The following is a 16,006-nucleotide window of genomic DNA, read 5'->3' as shown; positions in this document are numbered from 1 at the left end:
CACCAGACTAGACTGTTAGATTGAAATTTCTTATCAAACGAGGTAAGGCCTATATAAAAAACCTGTATTCCTGTCCGCTAATCTGGATTGTCACATAAAGAATTAAGTGGGCTAGTGTCAGAAGAAAGAGTGGAGAAGTCTATATTTATGGCATGTCTGAAGGGTTGCTGTAAGGGAAGAGCAGACAGATAGTAAATGGAAGAGAGTGAGAGTAGCCCCGAGGAAGGGCACAAAGGTACAGAGAAGAGGAAACATGCAATTGTATAAACCAATCTTGGATACATGGCATGACATAGTTTGAAGTCCAGCAGTCCTGCACCGCCAGAGATTTTGAGCAGGCCTAATGTTCTGTGTTTAAGCCTGGATGGTTGTTTATGCTATATAAAATTGATGGAAAACTGAACACAGAGCACATAAAAAAGGGATAAGAGGAAGAAATAGGTAATGTTTAAAATATACAAATTTAGGGTAAGTGTCCATTTTCAATCTATTAATCATACCTAAACAAGGTAAGGCTCTCGGTCTGCCATATGTCTAAAAATGAGGCATGCAGAAATAGGTATGCCTAGATACTGTATGGCTTTGTGAGACCATTGGAAAGAAAAATTAAGTCAAAGAAGCCCGGGGGGGGGGTCGGCTGTTAAAGAAATATTTAAAGCGTCAGTTTTGGATATATCCAATCTAAGTTTAATGAGCTTACCAAAACAATGAGATTCTAGTAGGAGTGAGGGAAAGCTGGTATGAAGGTTTTGTATATACACCAACACATCGTCTGTACACATCGACGGTTTATAATGCACTGATGGAGTACAAATCCATGAATCCAATCATTTTGTCTAATCGTGTGAATGAGATGCTCAATGACCAACATAGAAAAAGTGTGAAAGTGGACAGCCTTGTATGGTTCCATTTGATATGTTGAATGGTTTGGAGTAAATACCATTAACCAATATGGAGGCTGAAGGGGAAGAAGATAAAGACATTACTTCAGTTATGAAGTTTAATCCTAGTTGTATTTGCATAAGCGAGAGGTGTTGGAAAGACCAGTTGACTCTATCGAACACTTTTTCAGCTTCGAAAAGAGTAAACAAAATTGCAAATGATGCTTCTGAACATAATATAAGTGTAGAGTCTTTGCTGTGTTATCTTTAGCCTCAAGCTCCAGAATGAACCAAAGGAGTTTATTTTAAACGGGAGCTAAATTTGTACACCTCTTAGAAGGAGGTATACCTGCAGCCAAATTTTTTTTTCTCACTTTCAAAAGATTGGGAAATGGATAGAATCTCCTGGTAACTACAAGGTGATGTGAAACCCTAACTTTAAAAAAAGGAAAATTTCACAATGGGGGGCACCACTTCTAGCTGTAAGAGGTAGGATTTCCACTAATTCTGGGGAGGTTCCCAGTGGTCACAGATAGCAAAAATAAAGTGACATGGGCTCTAAGCCTTCCTTGCTCTAGCCAAAAAAAATAAAACATATATACATTTATATATATATAAAAGCCCTGCATTGAGCGTGGTGATGTACAGGGACAGTCCACTGATGGAGTATGGGGAGGGGGGACACCATCTGCCAGGAGTGCAGAGGATCGGGTAAGTAAAATGATTTTACTCCCCACTAGAATAACAGTTAACCCTTCCAGATTTGGATTTCTTGGAGTTGGGCTTTAAACCTACCTATGACTTTGAATTAGATACAAAGTGAATGGGTTGTTTAGTTTGTCAATCATATTGCAAGGTTTTGGCTAAGCTAAATAAATTGAAGATTCCGTTGCCTAAGAATTAGTATTTCATAAAAATCAGAACATACACTATATTGTCAAAGGTATTGGGACGCCTGCCTTTACACGCACATGAACATTAAATAGCATCCCAGTTTTAGTCTGTAGGGCTCCTAACCTTAACCCAATAGAACACCTTTGGGATGAATTAGAGTTGAGTCTAGGAGCCAGGCCTTCTCATCCAACATCAGTGCCTGACCTCACAAATGCGCTTCTAGAAGAATGGCCCTTGTGGACAGCCTTCCCAGAAGAGCTGAAGCAGTTATAGCTGCAAAGGGTGGGCCATCTCAATATTGAACCCTACGGACTAAGACGCCATTAAAGTTCATGTGCGTGTAAAGGCAGGTGTCCCAATACTTTTGACAATACAGTGTAGCTTTTTCCATCATAGTAAACCAGAGCAAAACCTGCACTTGTATACAGTGCCTTGCAAAAGTATTCGGTCCCCTTGAACTTTTCAACCTTTTGCCACATTTCAGGCTTCAAACATAAAGATATAAAATTTTAATTTTTTGTGAAGAATCACCAACAAGTGGGACACAATTGTGAAGTGGAACGAAATCTATTGGATATTTTAAACTTTTTTAGCAAATTAAAAACTGAAAAGTGGTGCGTGCAAAATTATTCGGCCCCTTTACTTTCAGTGCAGCAAACTCACTCCAGAAGTTCAGCGAGGATCTCTGAATGATCCAATGTTGTCCTAAATGACTGATGGTGATAAATAGAATCCACCTGTGTGTAATCAAGTCTCTGTATAAATGCACCTGCTCTGTGATAGTCTCAGGGTTCTGTTGAAAGCGCAGAGAGCATCATGAAGACCAAGGAACACACCAGGCAGGTCCGTAATACTGTTGTGGAGAAGTTTAAAGCTGGATTTGGATACAAAAAGATTTCCCAAGCTTTAAACATCCCAAGGAGCACTGTGCAAGTGATCATTTTGAAATGGAAGGAGTATCAGACCACTGCAAATCTACCAAGACCTGGCCGTCCCTCTAAACTTTCAGCTCAGACAAGGAGAAGACTGATCAGAGATGCAACCAAGAGGCCCATGATCACTCTGGATGAACTGCAGAGAACTACAGCTGAGGTGGGAGAGTCTGTCCATAGGACAACAATCAGTCGTACACTGCACAAATCTGGCCTTTATGGAAGAGTGGCAAGAAGAAAGCCATTTCTCAAAGATATCCATAAAAAGTCTCCTCTAAAGTTTGCCACAAGCCACCTGGGAGACACACCAAACATGTGGAAGAAGGTGCTCTGGTCAGATGAAACCAAAATCGAACTTTTTGCCCACAATGCAAAACGATATGTTTGGCGTAAAAGCAACACAGCTCATCACCCTCAACACACCATCCCCACTGTCAAACATGGTGGTGGTAGCATCATGGTTTGGGCCTGCTTTTCTTCAGCAGGGACAGGGAAGATGGTTAAAATTGAGGGGAAGATGGATGCAGCCAAATACAGGACCATTCTGGATGAAAACCCGTTGGAGTCTGCAAAAGACCTGAAACTGGGACAGAGATTTATCTTCCAACAAGACAATGATCCCAAACATACAGCAAAATCTACAAAGGAATGGTTCACAAATAAAACGTATCCAGGTGTTGGAATGGCCAAGTCAAAGTCCAGACCTGAATCCAATCGAGAATCTGTGGAAAGAGCTGAAAACTGCTGTTCACAATTGCTCTCCATCCAACCTCACTGAGCTCGAGCTGTTTTGCAATGAAGAATGGGCAAGAATTTCAGTCTCTCGATGTGCAAAACTGATACAGACATACCCCAAGCGACTTGCAGCTGTAATAGCAGCAAAAGGTGGCTCTACAAAGTATTAACGCAAGGGGGCCGAATAATTTTGCACGCCCCACTTTTCATTTTTTTATTAGTTAAAAAAGTTTCCAAATTCCAATAGATTTCATTCCACTTCACAATTGTGTCCCACTTGTTGGTGATTCTTCAAAAAAAATTTTATATCTTTATGCTTGAAGCCTGAAATGTGGCAAAAGGTTGAAAAGTTCAAGGGGGCCGAATACTTTCGCAAGGCACTGTATTAACATAATTTATTTACTTTTATAACTAAAGTAAATGAGATGATTAGAACTGGTCTTTAGCAACTATATTCTGTTTCAAGCATAAAATATCAACATTTTTACTCTTACTCTAGATCTTCATAATAAATAAATGAGGGCAGAGACATCAAACTAGACACCACATCCCAAATGAATAGAAACAGAGAAAAGGACAGTGAAACTATTCCTATGTAAGTCTTATCCATATCTTTCTATTGCTTTCAGCCTACCAACACAATGTACCTAAACTCCTGAGGAAGCTCAGTTGAGCGAAACATGTTGAGTGGTATATTTTGAGTGGTATTTCTTGCATCAATTGCTTTGTTATGTACAAAAATTTATGTGGATAATTGTATTTTATTGTATTGTATATTCTTTTGTAATAAAAACTTTTTTCATGGATATTTATTAAATATCTATCTACTTTGTTTTTTGACGCCTTAAAAGTCCCGGCGTTTTTCCACCCCACTGTCCTATTCTCTGTTTCTAGATCTTCATAGTTTTTTTTTCTCCATAGTAAATACACACTCTCTACATGCACTTAGATGTGTAGTATATACACAGGATATTATATAAAGGAATGCATGTACTTTGTCTTGTGTACATCTAACATTTATAAGCATTCTTAACACTTGGCAGAGTTGCACATTCTATGCTCAAACATTAATTTCTAAATGTTGATTCAAGGTGTAATATAGTTGTCAGTAGAATCAGGGAGACTTTACGCAACTTGTTCGTGATCTGCCCAATAATAGATATGGTGTAAAACAAGCATACATACTCTCTGACTTCAAAAGCAAACAAGCAGCAAAAAGCTGAAAACAAAGCTTAAGTGACACCTAAAATCATGCCAAACATAATATTATCGTCTTTTAGCCAACCATGCATGCCTTGGAAAAAAAATGCATATGAGATTCAAAATCTAAAAACAGAATTGTGTCTAAATTATTACAGAAAACATGCTTGGAGAGATTTCTCCTATTATCCTGTCTTGTTGCGAGGGTGTCACAGTGACAGGAAGTGTAAGAAAATCTCTCCAAAGGAGAGACAGACAGAAACAAAAACGCAGTTTTAATACAGAGTCAGGAAAGGTTTCATTTACGTCAGTATTCTATAGCTATCTGCATCTTATCTTTCTAGTAGAACCTGCTTTACTAATTTCTTTTCTTGGTGAGAAAGAGGACAGGAAATGATGGAATATCTCCCCAGTGGGGACACAGACAGTAATAAAAACATGATAGAAGTACTAACCTAAACACACTTCTTCAATAACGAAGTAGAAAACTGCTTTATACAAGGAAATAAAGAAATGGGAAACTCCTTAAAAGACCAGTGGGTGGGTCATTTCCAGTGAACGGATACTGGGTTGCTTGAAGGAAAATCTGTATGACTCGATTTATTTTTTTCCTGTGCAGTGCTGATCTGCTCTCTGAATCCCTCAGAAATCAACCTTCCAGACACTGAGGTGTGTAACCCCTGCAACTTGACATCAGGCATGTCCTGGCCATAGGGATTACTGGGAGTTTCCCGCTGGCCCGATGGCTCAGTGGACCAATTTCAGAGACAGGGGAGGAGAGAGAGATACACAGCGCCAAATGCAGCATCAAAACAACTTTTATTCCACTTAAAGAACGTTACTGACAAAGTTAGTAGGGTGAAAGGCATTGAGACACTGTGCAAGAGCCCAGGCTTGTCATCGATCTCAATTAGGAGCCGCCACTGGGAACCGATCAGTCCAGTAGATAGAACCTCGGTGTGTACTACTACTTCCAGATGTGGCAAGTGACATGCGGCATCTGGGGACAGGTAACGTGGCAAGTGACATGCAGCATCCAGTGACATGCGGCATCTGGTGGCAGATAACGTGGCAAGTGCCCTGGTGTGTACCAATAGGTGACAGGCAACGTGGCAAGTGACATGCGGCATCTGGTGACAGGCGATGGTGGCAAGTGACATGCGGCACCTGGTGGCAGGCAACGTGGCAAGTGACAAGCTGCGTCTTTTAATTTCAATTGCCTTTATTTATATATTTTTTTTTTCACATTTCCATACAGACCCAAAGCGTCAGTGACAGGGGTTGGGAGTTGGGACATAACTAACACTGCTAGAGTGACCATTCATGCTCATGTTTTTAAATCAGTGATGGTCAAATTTCTTGCTATATGAGACCTCAAATGCAGCCCTTGACATCAACAAAGGACAACGCATAATATTAGGTGAAAGTAATGCTAAAGAAAGCTGCCAGGGGCTTCAGTCGTGCAACCAGAGATGCACAAAGCTTGGAAAAATTCTATAGGAGTTTTTGGAAACTGGGAATATGCTTTAGCGGACAGTCATAGACTGAAGACACTTCAGGACCACAGATGCATTACTGCTATTATAGCCCCTTTACAATTCAATGCTTCCACCTTAAAAAATACTTGTGCCTTGTTTGGTATATCTTTCAGCATGATCCAATATAAAAGATTAAAGAATATAGAGGGAAAAAAACATAAAAATGGAAAAAGGATTGGACATCAAAAAAAAAAGTAAGGTAGTATGAAAGAAATAAACCAAACCATTTAACTTCCACATGACAGTCCAAAGCAGGGGTCTCAAACTCAAATGACCTGAGGGCCACAGGACAAGTTTTCACATCCAATGGTGGCCACATGCAAACTGTCCTTTCCCCCCAACATTGGCATCAGCGGACGCAATATTAACCCCCAGCATTGGCGTCAGCGGATGCACTATTAACCCCCAGCATTACCCCCTACGCTACACAAATACCCCCCCACACACACACTCCTCCTCACAATTATACCCCTTATGCCACGTACACACGACCGGACTTTGACAGCAAAGGTCCAACGGAACAAATCCATCGGACAATTCGATCGTGTGTGGGCTCCATCGGACCTTTGCTGTCCAAGAATCTGACAGACTTTTGAAATAGAACATGTTTCAAATTTTTCGGCCATTCATGTGTATGCTAGTCTGATGGACAAAAACTCATGCTACGGCAGCTATTGGCTACTGGCTATGAATTTCCTTATTCTAGTCTGGTCATACATCATCACGTTAGAATCCGTGGGACTTTGGAGTAATTGTGTGTGGCCAAGTCTGTTCATTTGGAAAGTCTGTCGGAACTCCGCCGAAAGTCCATCAGGAAGACCGTCGGACCTAGTCCGTCGAAAAGTCCGGTCGTGTGTAAGCGGCATTACACTCCACAAATACCACTCCCCCCCCCACACACACTTACTCCACAAATACCCCCTCTTTACAAATTTCAACCTCAGTCACGCAACTAAGGACTTTGCTCAGCCTCTGTATGATGGCTCACTTACCTCTCCTCCTGGCAGTTAGCTGGTGGCCTGATCTTCTGCTTCCCGAGTTCTCTCCTCCTGTCAGGTCCTGGCTTCATCACAGGCCTAGTGGCAGGGCACCCTGAGAACACCACAAACTTCCACCCTGAGGTGGCAGCAGGACCCTGGATCTGGGGCCGGTGTTCTGTCGAAAAGTGCCCGCTATCAAATAGTGACTGGGATGAGCTGAGCATGTACATAATAGCACAACAGCTGAGTTTACAATCAGCTGTTGTGTCGGCGAGATGGCGCCTGCGCACAATAGCCGACTGAAGACATTTGGAATTGGTAGAATTTAACATGAAGGGTCCGGATGTTTTCAATGATGGCCAGTGCTGCAAAGATGAAGGCGGAATTTTTAACGATGCCCAAACAAATCTGCTAAACAAATCTTTATCTGCTATTTTTCCTGGAGGGCCTATTTAGCTAGCTAAACGTTTAAAATTCTGCCCCCATCTTTGCAGCAGTGGCCGTCCTTGAAAATATCCGCCCTCTTCATGTTAGATTAGCACTGGCCATCAATGAAAACATCCGCCCCCTTCATGTTAGATCAGCACTGGCCATCAATGAAAACATCTGCCCCCTTCATGTTAGATCAGCACTGGCCATCAATGAAAACATCCACCCCCTTCATGTTAGATCAGCACTGGCCATCAATGAAAACATTCGCCTTCTTCATGTTAAATTCCACCCCTCACATACATGAACATGCCTCGGCACAATCTGACTGAAAAATGTCTTCAGTCGGCTATTGTGCGCAGGCGCCATCTCATCGACACAGCAGCTGATCTTAAAATCAGCTGTTGTGCTATTACGTACAGCGCATGCGCAGTTTGTCCCAGGCGCTATTCGATAGCGGGAACTTCTCGATAGAACTAGGGGGGGCGATGGGCAGATCCTCCCTCTGCCCTCCTGTGTTGTGCGCCCTGGGCTGCAGCAGCATGTGGGGGAGAGGAGATTGAGAGAGAAAGCTCCCAGCCGCTGCCTACTGCCACATGTCCTAGGATCGGCCCTGCTTGCGAGCCATTTGTAACCGGTCCGCGGGCCAGTACTTTGAGACCCCTGGTCCAAGGGATCTTTCTTATCACTGGCCTGAGTAAGACTATGGTGTACAAGGACCCGAAGGGCCATACAATAAGTGTACCAGGGATTTGCATCTTAAAGCGGTTGTGGCAAATGACCATGACCAAACAAGGATTGCAAACATACTATTGGAGTTGTTGGAGACTGGGGCCATGCTTCAGTAGACAGTCATCATCCGAACACACTTCAAGAGACAGTCATTAACTACAGATATATTACTTACTGCTAATACAGCCCCTTTACAAATCAATGCTTCCACATTTCCTTAAAATTACTTGTGCCTTGTTTGGTACTGTATACAGTATCTCTCAGCATGATCCAGAATAAAAGATTGAAGGAAAAAATAAAACAAATATAAACAAACATCCATAAAAATAGAAAAGGCATGGGACATAAAAAAAAAAAAGGTAGCATGAAAGAAATAAACCAAACCATTTAACTTGCAGAGGATCGGAGGAAAAAGATGGAGGAAGAAACCGAAGGATGAAGGAAGGAAGAAGACCAGAAGAAAGAAGAAGAAGACTTTAATAAAGGAATTGTCAAAAATTGTCTCTTGTAATTTTTAACATGTTGGTCACCTTTTTGGTGAAATGGTAGGGGTACTTTTGTACCCCCTTACCATTTCACACGGGGGGAGGCCGGGATCTGGGGGTCCCCTTGTTAAAGGGGGTTTCCAGATTCCGATAAGCCCCCCGCCCACAGACCCCCACAAGCACCGGCCAGGGTTGTGGGAATGAGGCCCTTGTCCTCATCAACATGGGGACAAGGTACTTTGGGGGGGGGCCCAAAGCACCCTCCCAATTTTGAGGGCATGTGGCCTGGTACAGTTCAGGAGGGGGGCGCTCTCTCGCCCCCCCTTTTTTCCTGTGGCCTGCCAGGTTGCATGCTCAGATAAGGGTCTGGTATGGATGTTGACGGGACCCCTACGCCATTTTTTTGGTGCGGGGTTCCCCTTAAAATCCATGCCAGACTTGAAGGGCCTGGTATGGAATTTCGGGGGACCCCCACGCATTTATTTTCTTAATTTTTTTTCTTAATGCTAACATGACCAGTGTGCAAATAGCCTTAAAAAAACCCATAGAAGTGAACCAGCGCAAAAAAAAGTCAAATTGAGAGGTGCGCCTGTTCAACTTATGCAAATGAATCTACGTGGTTTGACATTTACTAAGATTTTGCCGGCGCAGTGACCCAGAGCACTTAAACGTGCGCAAATGCTGCTTGACCTCGCGCAGCTCCAAGTGTATTTGCAGGCGCAGCAAACTTGTTCAGAGTTTCTTTTCCGTTCTTTTTTGGGCATATTTGTTACTTGGACACTTATAACTATACTTCCTCACATCACCCACATCACCCCCATAATATTGGCACTTCCAGCTTCTTTTAATCCTGAGTTGAATAATGCGTGCACCAGGTCTATAGCTGCGCACCGATCACCGCCTCCCGTGCGCCGGCATGTTATTAGTAAATGGGGAATTGCGCTGTGTTACAGGTGCAAATGCTTTGTGAATATGAAAACGGCCGTTGTGCATCGGCGTGCGCAACTCATTGCGCAAACCTTTTCTAAATCAGCCCCTATGCCTCTTACTAAATACTTTGGAATGTCTACTTTCCAAAAAAGGGTCATTTGGGGGGTATTTGTACTTTCCTGGCTTGTTAGGCTGTCAGTGCATCAGGTGTGATCAATTTTCAAGACCAAATAATATACATGGATTTTAGATATTTTTATCAAAGATATATAGCAGTATACATTTTGGCCAAAATGTATGAAGAAAATATACTAACGTGCAAAATTTTATAACAGAAACGAAGAAAAATGCATTTTTTTCTTTTACAGAATGGTCTTTTTTAACTTATAGCGCAAAAAATTAAAAACCCAGCAGTGATTAAATGCCACAGAAAAAAAGCTCTATTTGTTTGAAAAAAAAAGACAAAAATTTAATTGAAGCATGACTGAGTAATTGTCATTCAAAATGTTAGAGCACCGAAAGCTGAAAATTGGTCTGGCTAGGAAGGGGGTTTAAGTGCCCAGTGGGAACGGAAAGGAAAGGAAAGGAAAGGAAAGGAAGGGAAAGGAAAGGAAAAAAGAAAAAGAAAGAAAGAGAAAAAGAAAGAAAAGAAAAAAAGAAAGAAAAGAAAGAAAGAGCGAAAGAAAGAGAAAAAGAAAGAGAAAAGAAAAAAATAAAGAAAAAAATAAACTCAAGCAACTCAAAAATAAAATAAAGTTTTGCCTATAGTTTTACTTTAAAGAAAGGATAAACATACCGAGTAGTAGAGTTATATACCAATGGCATACAGTTATCAGGCTACACAATATAGGTCTTTTAATGAAGCAGGCTACCTTTTAAACTCAATATCTCTACAAAAACACAGTAGAAATGGAGTTAGGACCTTTATTGTACAGCATGTAAGCAAATATGTTTGTATTTTTCTTTTGAAATGTTGATATTTTTTCTTCAAATGTTCACATTGACATTCTAAAATACCGGAAACACAATTTCTTGCTGCTTTGTAGAATAGAATTTTAAGTGACCTTTTGCCAATTCATGAAGCTGTGTAGCCTAAAATATTCAAATATGCGTAAACAATTCTGACTAAATGTGGATCATTCGATTTCCCCTTTACCCAAAGTCAAAAATCATCTGTTGAAGAAAAAAAGTTCAACAGGTAAATCGTAACTTGTCCAGATTATGAGAGATCCTTCATCTCTGTCTGACATTAAATGATAAAAGTATGGACCTTAAGGCAGTATAAAAACAGCAGTAATAAGCAACAGTTACCCCGACATTAAAGGACTTACCAGAACCATGCAGTGTGTGTCTCAGTTCAGCCAGCACTAACCTGGTTTCTCCTGTCCCCTTTACCTACACACAGAACTGGAAATTCAACTATAGTACAGCCTATAAGAATACCACACCCACCATCACACCAGGACCTTCAGTGACAGTCACGCACAGAGGAATGCCATAGTGTCACAACTAACAGGACAACCCTTCTACGTTATGATGAATAGCAAAATCAAAGGAAAGGGAAGCCCTCTTTGAAAAGAAGAGTTTTGCCACAATGGTCCCGCTCATGACAGCACCACAATGCTGGAATGCCATTGAACTGTAGCCAGGTCCCAGCCTTGGGTCACTGTTGTCACTGATGTGATAACTGATTTCACTTAGGAATAAGGAAGCTGATGATTAACCAGGCTAAGTGAAACGATGAAAAATAAACAAAAATTGGGTATGCTTTCTAAAGACCAGTGACTACAAAGAAAAGAGCAGGAGTGTTCAGGCGTTCCAGTCATACACCACTGATATTGATATAATAAACCTGCATATTAAACTAAAGAAATTGATGAAAAAAAGATGACAAAAAGGAGGTAAAAAAAAAAAAAACACCCTGCAAAATAAAATCTTTCATGGATTTACATTTTGCTGCTTAAATGTTCTCGATAAAGTGTCTACAAACTTTACACTACAAGGGCCTCAACACATATTTGACAAATATTTGAATTCCAGAAAAACAAAAAAAAGTTGTTTATAAAATGAACAAATAAACTGAATAAAAATGTAAATGAATGGATAAACAGGTTTCAAAAATGACTTCATATATCAGAAGCCCCCCCAACACCTCAGAAGTTCCCCCTTCACATTCGAGGCCTCCCCATCACATCAGGGTCCTCCTTTTACATCAGAAAAGCTTTATTAGGAAATAAAACAGGAAACAAACATACTATTACATATAAAAAGTTTCCAAGACAGCTCCACATATAATCGCAAAACATCTACATTTAGTGTCATACACTTCATTATTAATTAAAACAGTGAAACAAACTTAAAAAAACAAAAAAGGAACATTACCATCCTTATCTTATTAGATATATTCAGGGGCATACTCCCTGCCTTAGGCACTAGCCTTCAAATCGTATGGCAACAAACAGTAAATGAATGGACCTAACTTAGCATATAAGTAACCTATCCATCACCAAGTCTACCGTGCTCGGGCCTGCAGTGTCCAGCCGTGGACCCCATCAGTTATCAAATTTATGGGGTCGCCCCCTAAGCGGATATATATATTACTCTAATCGAAGGGTTTCTCCTATACATTGTAACCATTCTTTGTGGGAAAGGGAGACAGCAGACTCCCATTTTCTAAGTATTAACCTTCAGGCTTGAAAGATTGAAAGAGCTCTAGCAACCACCTCACGTGTGAAAGCTTGTAATTAAAAAAAAGTCATCCAAAGTGCACAGAAGGCAGGGTTTAGGGTCTAATGGTATAGAGGTCTGGAACACTGAATTTTTTGGTGTTCAAAATTCAGTGGCGGCTGGTGCTAAATATATTGGGGGGGATGTGGCAAACTAATGCCAGGGGGAGATGGATAGGAAGGCAGTGGTCGCTGCAAACCCCCCACCTTAGGAGGCAGGAGGAAGGAAGATCCAGCCCATTGATTATTCTCCCATCTGAATAGGAAGTGTGTCCTGATTGAGACACGATTGGCCAAGCAGTCCTAAGATTCCCTGGCTAATTGGGTCTTAGGATTGGCTGGGATTCACTATCATCACACAACTCGGCGGGCTCATTCCACCCTTTTTTGAAGCCATGTAGTGCTTTAAAAAAAAAAAAAAGCCCAAAACAAAAAAAAACACCATTGGAATTCATGCGTCCGGCGCGCTGCATGTAGATTAGGGGCTGGGCGCATGGATTAGGGTGAGCAGTGCCCCTGCGTCCCATATTGACAGGCCGCCACTGAGTCCCGCCCAATAAAGATGCAGTTTCGGAAACATTCAGGTTAGTTGACTCAGATCTCCATGAGCTCTTAAACACTTGCCATAGGTAGGGAAATCTAAGATAGGGTGACCAGATGTCCTTGGATTGCAGGAGTGGGGCCAGGTGCAGGCTGATCCTGGGCAGGTGCTTTGGCAGAGGGGGGAGGTCCATCCTGGGTACCACACACACTCAGTGTCAGATTTCATTTGAATCACAGGGTGCCTGCGTCACACAAGTCCCGCCTCCTTGTTTTCTCCTTTGACAGGCAGCACACTTGTCCAATGCCATGTGCTGTCTATCATAGGTAGGAGCCAGTCCAGGAGGCAGGACCTGTGCGTGCCCTGAGATTCAAATTTACCTGCTTCGCGCCCGCCCTATAGCCGAAAGACGGCTACAGAGCGGACGCTAACTGCCGGGAGGCCTTCCCTGGACGTCCTCCTGTTTACTTCCGCAGGAGCGCGCATCGGACACAGCCAGTCACAGATCACTGTAAATGGCCAATCACAGCGGCCGTTTACAGCGCGATCGGCGTGTAAACCTATGACATCATCTCTCAGCGCCGCTCTCCCTCCTCACACAGACAGCGTGTGAGAAGGGAGAGATGAACGGCTGCAGCGGCCGTAAGTTAAAAAAAAAAGTAAAAAAAAGTGCCATCCGTCCCAGTGCCATCCTCCCCCAGTGCCATCCGCCCCAGTGCCATCCTCCCCCAGTGCCATTCTCGCCTAGTGCCATCCGCCCCAGTGTCATCCGCCCCAGTGCCATCCTCGCCCAGAGCCATCCGCCCCAGTGCCATCCTCGCCCAGTACTATCCTCCCCAGTGCCACCTGCCCCCAGTGCCACCTGTTAGTGCTATCTGTCCCCAGTGCCACCTGTTGTCAGTACCACCTGCCCCCAGTGCCACCTGTTAGTGCTATCTGTCCCCAGTGCCACCTGTTGTCAGTGCCATCTGTCATCAGTGCCACGTATAAGTGCCATCTGTCATCAGTGCCACGTGTCATCAGTGCCACATAGTGCCATCTGTCATCAGTGCCACATATTAGTGCCATCTGTCATCAGTGCCACGTATCAGTGCCATTTGTCATCAGTGCCACCTGTCAGTGTCACGTGCCATCTGTTGTCAGTGTCACATGTCATCAATGCTACTTATCAGTGGCATCTGTCATCAGTGTCACGCGTCATCGCTGCCACGTATTAGTGCCATCTGTCATCGGTGCCACGTATTAGTGCCATCTGTCATCAGTGCCATGTATTAGTGCCACGTGTCAGTGCCACGTATAAGTGCCACGTATAAGTGTCATCAGTGCCACGTATCAGTGCCATCTGTCATCAGTGTCACGTGTCATTGTTCTGGTGCTCCAGGGCCTTCAAAAGTGTAATAGGTAGTCAACAAGTTAGATGTGTAATTTATGCTCCTAGAACACGTGATGGCGCTCCCTGCATGTTGGGCCTCTCTATGTGGCCAGGCTGTGAAAAAGTCCCACACATGTGGTATTGTAATACTCAGGAGGAGTAGCAAAATTTTTTTGGGGGTGTCATTTGTGGTATACACAAGAAGTGAGATAGGCCACCAGTATAGATGTGATCAATTTTGTGCGATTCGCACCACATCTTTTGGACTCTCTAACTTTCACAAAGACCAAATAATATCCACTAATTTGGGTTATTTTTACCAAAGATATGTAGCAGTATAAACTGTAGCCAAAATTTATGAAGAAAAATTAATAATTTGCATAATTTTGTCACAGAAACAAAGAAATATGCGTTTTTTTTTCTAAATTTTCGATCTTTTTTTCATTTATAGCGCAAAAAATAAAAACCCCAGAGGTGATCAAATACCACCAAAAGAAAGCTCTATTTATGGGAAAAAAAGGACAAAAAATTAATTTGGGTACAGTGCTGCATGACTGAGTAATTGTCATTCAAAGTCTGAGAGCACCGAAAGCTGAAAATTGGTCTGGGCAGGAGGGGGGTTTAAGTGCCCAGTAGGCAAGTGGTTAAAGCTGACAGTAGGCAACACTGGCCTAACACCCCTCCAACCCCCCCTGTGTGGCACCCGGAGCAGATTATTCCCCCTCTCAGAGCCCCTGCACAGGTAAGGTTGCATTCCTGGGCACTGAACAGGCTGTATTATACACACACACACACACACACACATAGTATCTCACAAAAGTGAGTACACCCCTCACATTTTTGTAAATATTTTATTATATCTTTTCATGTGACAACACCGAAGAAATTACACTTTGCTACAATGTAAAGTAGTGAGGTTACAGCTTGTATAACAGTATAAATTTGCTGTCCCCTCAAAATATCTCAGCAGACAGCCATTAATGTCTAAACCGCTGGCAACAAAAGTGAGTACACCCCTAAGTGAAAATGTCCAAATTGGGCCCAATGTGTCAATATTTTGTGTGGCCACCATTATTTTCCAGCACTGCCTTAATCCTCCTGGGTACGGAGTTCACCAGAGCTTCACAGGTTACCACTGGAGTCCTCCTCCACTCCTCCATGATGATATCACAGAGCTGGTGGATGTTAGAGACCTTGCGCTCCTCCACCTTCCTTTTGAGGATGCCCCACAATCTTTAATATTGATTGGACCCTGGGCAAAACTTTTCTTGGGCCCCCCCCCCATGCAGTTCCACTCTCCACCTGATCTGAGACATATAATAAATAGCAGCTAGACTCAAATTCAGTTTACTGAATCAGATCGGGCACCTATTACCAATGCTGCTGGCCGCTGCAATTTACATATGAATGTCACCACGATTTACATATGAATTTCGGCAATTTACATGTAAACACAGGGTCTGCCTGTGAGTCATCTGTACACCACAATAGGGCAGAGCTGGGCAGCATTAGTAGCAACACTTCACACTGAGATATCGGGACACAGAACAGGACTAAAACCTCTAATGACGAGGGAATTTAAACCAGAATAGTTGGCAAGTATGAGGCGTCTGCTTTGGGCCCCACAACAA

At 42.6% G+C, this 16,006-nt stretch overlaps 1 protein-coding gene across 1 annotated transcript in view; it reads right to left on the bottom strand.

Moving 5' to 3' along the window:
* SYT8 (synaptotagmin 8) overlaps positions 1-11,194 on the bottom strand; it is an 84,648-nt gene extending 73,454 nt beyond the window's left edge. Inside the window, exon 1 of the mRNA XM_077460603.1 lies at positions 11,068-11,194. The gene's annotated coding sequence lies outside the window, so the exon portion shown is untranslated. The remainder of the gene's footprint in view (positions 1-11,067) is intronic.
* Between the last annotated feature and the right edge of the window lie 4,812 nt (positions 11,195-16,006).

Source organism: Lithobates pipiens, unplaced genomic scaffold (assembly GCF_037356315.1).
Source record: "Lithobates pipiens isolate NorthernLeopardFrog02 unplaced genomic scaffold, aLitPip1_a1.2 Scaffold_10, whole genome shotgun sequence".
NCBI classification, from domain to species: domain Eukaryota; kingdom Metazoa; phylum Chordata; class Amphibia; order Anura; family Ranidae; genus Lithobates; species Lithobates pipiens.
Note: the sequence above shows the minus strand (reverse complement) of the source record. Positions and strands in the feature narration are given on the sequence as shown.